Below are 6,011 nucleotides of genomic sequence, written 5' to 3'. Positions count from 1 at the left end.
ACAACATTGCGCATAAGATTTATTTTCATTTATTATTAATTATTATTAACAGTTTTTACTTTCCTTTATAATGATGCATAAAATACACATACAATCATTCTGCTGCAGTTTGCTTACTGAGGTAACATGCAAGCCAATGGGGATGTCAAAAATCAGGATAAATCTGCTTTTTGAAAACAAGAGGTATCACACCCCTGCAGTGTCTATGACAATAGCATCTCATTAAAAGTAATTGTAGTAATCATATCTGCATGTTAATCATATGTAATTTTGTTAGTTTTCTGCTGTGCAATTGTTAGAATCAGTAAATCATATACAACTAACCAAAGTGAGAAATGCTGTCTCTTATTCACCATTAGTGAATTGTTTTTGTGCAAAACACTATATGGCCCTTGTTGCTAATTAATAAAATACGCTATGTGTTGAAAACATGAATTGAAATTTTGGACACACAAGTTGTAAGGATGAAAATCATTTGGTATTTCACAATATGCTAGAGTTAAACTGCCCATAAGAACAATAATAAAGCCAATTCCCTGATACAAAATACTGCAAGTTAGTCATCTCTTTCATTATGATGCCAGTAGAACTGTAGAGGTAAGCATTTTTTATGAACAAAATCATTTCTCATGACACCATATTTTCAAACTTAAATACTACTACTAAAAGAAGCTTACCCAGAACTCAGATGAAACAACTTGGAACCAGCACACAACCTTTTTAAACACATAGGCTTCTACAGGCACAGCAAAACCGACAGAGGGCTAAAGAATTGTGTTATTTGAATATCTGCTTCTTGTTGACTCAAATCTATTATTTTTATTGGAAACCTGCTTGGTGAAAATATCAAATTACTATGTAAAATCCATAATCCAAATAGCAAACAGCAATACTATCAGAAAAACATTGCAAGAGTGTGTGTTGACATATTGTCATATTATTTGTCCACAACTGCAGGGAAATTTACGTGAAGAACATGCAAAGTCCAAACAAAAAGGTCCCAGCCAGCCCACCAGGTTCAAACCCAGAACCCTCTTACTGTGAGGTGACAATGCGAACAACTGCGACACCAAGCTGGACTAAACATATACCTGAAAATATCTTCCCCAACCATACGTATTCCATGAAAACAAATGAGTATAAAAACTGAGTAAAAAAATGAAAGCGAAATAGGTTTTATTTCCTGCAACAAATAATCTGCTACCTGTCTTTCATCCTATTAATATTTTCTAGGGATATCTTAGACACACGCCTATAACAGCCTTCAAATCAGCATCAGAGAGCCACTTTGTCTTCCCCAAAGCAATTAATTGTGTACCTAAAACCACATGACTCTTTTTTGTCAAGATAAGGCACCAGTAAATTATCAGTGATTTTGATTTAAATTGTTAACATGGTCTCAATGATGGCATCCTGACACGTACTGTAAGTATACTGTACACTCCTGGCAAGTCACACCAGTCAAACTCTTCCATCAAACCTCTGAAAGGTCCATTAATAATGTATAAGGAAGAAAACTAGAAAGAAGAGAAGAGACAACATGTAAGAATATTACATACTGAGATCAATAATATAAATCATGTTATGTCTCGTCTAACTTAGGTTTTCATGATGTCTTCTGTACACTGAGATCAGACTGTATGGGCTGCTTCCCTCAGATTATGAATTGGCAGGTTATATATTTTCCAGTTTGATATCATGTCATTTTGAATTTGGATCTAAGATGTGAAACCGGCAATTTGAAGGTAAACTCAGACCTGTATTTAGCAGGTCCATTCAACTGAGCCAAATAACTCTGCTATTTGTTTAGCAAAGGAAAACAATAGCTTATTTCTCAATGTCACAAATATCCCTTGTTATTTCTGTGTTTTAGGTATGTTCCTGCTACTCTTCTTATGTATTTGATGTCACGCTGTCAACGAGGTACTTGTCTGTTTGTTTTCCCATCCACTTCCCATCCCATCGAGGCTGGATATTTGTTAAATTACTGTTCAATATATAACTATCATAACTATCAGCGTATATAAATAGTAACTGATTAAGAACCTTTCCGTCTTCTTAAATACAATAGGTTGCTTTGTTGTTTGGATATTTCAGAAAAATCTTAAAATATTGTGAAAATGTTCATTACACAGTTACCTTAAAGAAACGACCATCTTAAAAGTAACCAAGTATTTAGGTAATTTGGTAGTAATTATACAACCTAGCACTTAACAGCAAATTGATGATTAGTTTCGAGAGATGTCTTGTCATGCACTGAAATGTGAGTCAAGATGACTCACCTGGCAAAGGTCAAGGGTTCACCAACAATCATTATCCATAAATATCTTTCTCAAAATTTTATGACAATCTGGCGTGTTTGCTTTGGACCAAAGTAGTGGATGGTACAGGCAGTACACAGCTATATGATTCCATATAGTTGAGCTGCCGGGCTGCGTCAAAAGGTACATGTGTATGGCGAGTTTACAAGGACAGGGAGTCAGTGGAAACTCTGTTAGAGCAGTGACACTAAAGCAGGGTACAGGGTGTCAGAAGACTTTCATTAACAGTGTTTATGAATTACTTTGGTTTTGGCACAATACCAAAATAATATTCTTTTCCGTACTTTACTTTGCGTCATATATAACTTGTGTTTTTCTACGAATCCCCTTTCGTCATGTAATAAAATATAGAAAGCCTCTCAGTCCATCAGTGCCAAATGTGGTCTAAAAGAAGCCATGCATTATATATGCCTACTGTAAATACAGACTAAAATTATCAAGGTTATGATCTAGATTTAGAAGTATCTTATTAATGACCAAGTAAACAAGCTGAAGAATATGACAAAGAATTCAAAGCCAATTTTTGACACTTGATAGTTTTCGATCCTTGATACTGTATAGACACATGTCAGTTACTCAAAAAGTATTGAGGTCCAATGCCTGTGTCTGTTTCACATCAAAAGCATGTTGCAAGTTGCTCTACACAGCCAGACCACATTATGTAGGCTCAGTTTAAGCTATTCGATTTCAAACATTATTAGGGCTTAAGAGCTACTCAAGAATCAATTCAGCCCAGTCAGGTATATAAAATGCAATTTGTTGCTTCTCCAAACTCCCAGTTGTCATCCATAGCTATTAAAACAATGTACACATGTAATAATGTGTGATTAGTCAAAAGTGTAAACTTTTCTTGTCCCAAATATATTAAAAAATAATTTTGGTTGAAACTTAGGGAATAATCTGGAAGCTGTCATCTTTGTGTCATGTCTATGTGTAAATGGATGAAAGAACTGTCAAAATCTGTGGTACAGCCTGTTTGAAATGACATCCACTTCAAGATAATTCATCCATGGCATTGCTGAACAACAGAAAGCAAAGTGAAAATTGTGAATGGCATAGCAGAATGCTGTTAAATCTAAGAATATCATGGATAACACCATACAGTCTATGTACTGAATGTCTCTCCGGCTAATTAAACTCTGCCTATGCATGCTTTGAGGCTAAAGCATGACCCACTGCAGTTCACCTGATGCCACAGCAGATCCATGGAGGACACGTTCTGCATACAGTACATGAAATTGCTGTTTATTGATTAAATTTAATCCTTCCATTATCCTACGCATCTCTAGATTGATCCCAGAGCTGGTTGTGCCGGAATCCTCAACTGGAGGACACCCCTGGAGAGAACATCCAAACACTGCGTTTCCATATCACCGATGACCATTTTAAAGAGGACTTAAAACACAGAACAGGCAGGAACTCTGTCATACTCCTGATTAAGTTGGTTTGGTCAGTATGGGGTTATTTCAGGTATCCAGTGTTCCAGAAATGAAAGCCCAGCTCATTTTGTGCTTAGACAATAGTAGGTGACTGGCAACTGGAGCTTTTCAAAACCTTGGATGGACATTAAACCATGAATCATCAGTACAAAAGATGAGTAACTGTGTTAGAAAACATCCTTTTAAAAAAAGTGAAAGGTTTCAAGCCAGTTTTTTCACAAGAAAGACATTTCTGTTCCAAACATGTAATCACTAAATTGAAAACTTTGTTGCGAAAATTGTTCAGGGAGAGTGGAAGATAAAGATAACATATTGTAGAAACCTGATAATACATTCAGTGGTTGGAATCAGGTCATGTTTGATTCTGGGTCAATTTTGGATGAATGTGGAGCACTGTTTTCTTCCCAACTGTAAAAACAAAGCATTTTGAATTTGCTACTGCTCTGTTTGGCCTCTTATCCATAGCAACGGCAGCTGAGGCTCATGGCTGTTGTAGTGTTTAGAGCCACATATCTAACTGAGAGGCAAAATTCAGTGTTGTCTCTGATTGCTCAGAAATTCAACTTTATTTTGGATGTTTCCAACTTTCTTTCTAAACAAGAAGGCATTTTCATAGGCAACTTCAGAAATGCACTATATCCCATATACCCAAATTGGTATCACAGCATTATTCAACCATGGTTCCTCGCAGAAGCTGGTGAGGAAGAAAATCCCATTTTAAGATAAACCAGCACACAGTGTGTTACTGCGTGTTCATGTTCGTCAGGCTCTGTGATCAATTCTATGGCGATCAGTCTGACATGGGTTAGAGTTTCAAGCTGACATCAGTGGAAACTGGTGGCTTTGGATGGAACATGCATCATGTGCTTATAATATATCAGAGAAAAAAAAAATCAGACAGACGAGCAGTCTCTTCTCATGATTTTGTCTGGCCTATAGTTGATACGTAAATCCTGTATTAATATGAGATCCTTGTTAGTATGAGTTTTGGCACCAGAATGTGGGGGGTGTTAATTAGCTCTTTAGATAACTTTATGTAGATATAACAAATCTGTGTTTGCATTGTCACCGCTACTAGCTGCTGTTTCTCAATGGAATCCCTTGTTCACATGTGTACAAATTCAGCTAACCCTTACCCACTATTTTTACTCTTTATGCTATTTTATTTTTAAATATTGAAAATGTAACCTAGCTTCCTAATCGAACGTTAATATCCCATCATTCCACATCTGTCAGGCTGTGCTACTGCCTGGGCCACAGAAGCTAACATCAAACATCAGATAGCTTTTTTTAAGCCATTAAAACTAAGATACGATTCAAACAAGCAAGAGAAAACTTCGTCTTCGTTAACCTGCACCGAGTCCCTCAATGATGACTGCTGAAAAAATCTAGCCTATAGCCGCTGAACGTAACTGTCGACCCCTGAGGTAGGTTTGGTGCACATTTTCCACCAGAGCTATTTTAAAACTTCCTATAAACAAAATTTAAATGACACTCTTTATTTGATGAAGAACATGAGCTGGTGGCATATGGAGCCACCTGACGAATGGTGAAGTACAGGCCCTGATACACACAGGAGGATGTAGCAGTCATCAAGAAGCTTAGAAATGATGCTCTGCTGAGATAAGGCAGAAGAAGAAGGATGTGAGAGAAAATGTATGGAGAACTGAGAGCTGGTGAATGAGTTTGGTTTAATTGTAATTCTGCTCTGTTTGCATGTGCACACTATCATGAACACTTCATCACCCGCACCAATACCCCCAATATGTGTGCGTGTGTGTTTGTGTGTGTTTCCACATACACACAAACACACACACATACATACACACACATTTGCACTCACATTCACACACAGCTACACAATCCTTACTGAAGACAAACACTCACATGCACGTGTAAGCAGTGCACATGTACAGCAATACACAATTATACAGTCCTCACAAACTACACGCAGACACACACACACACACACTTCCAATAAAGGACACACACCCTCTTCCACAGCACACACACACACACACACACACACACACCACATTCATTTCCCTTTCATTCAGCACAGGCACATATTGTGCTGCTGTAACACACGCACGCACACACGCACACACACACAGACGCACACAGACGCAGACACACACACACACACCATTTGCAGAGCTTGCTCCTAGCTCTCCCCACACACACACCCCTCCCCCTCTATCTCTGTCAGACACACACACACACACACACACACACACAAACACACACACAC

Source organism: Trachinotus anak, unplaced genomic scaffold, assembly GCF_046630095.1.
Source record: "Trachinotus anak isolate AG129_WGS33_773 ecotype Australia unplaced genomic scaffold, CSIRO_AGI_Tana_v1 ptg000019l, whole genome shotgun sequence".
Lineage (NCBI taxonomy): Eukaryota > Metazoa > Chordata > Actinopteri > Carangiformes > Carangidae > Trachinotus > Trachinotus anak.
The sequence above is the reverse complement of the archived record's forward strand: the minus strand, read 5'-3'. Positions refer to the sequence as shown.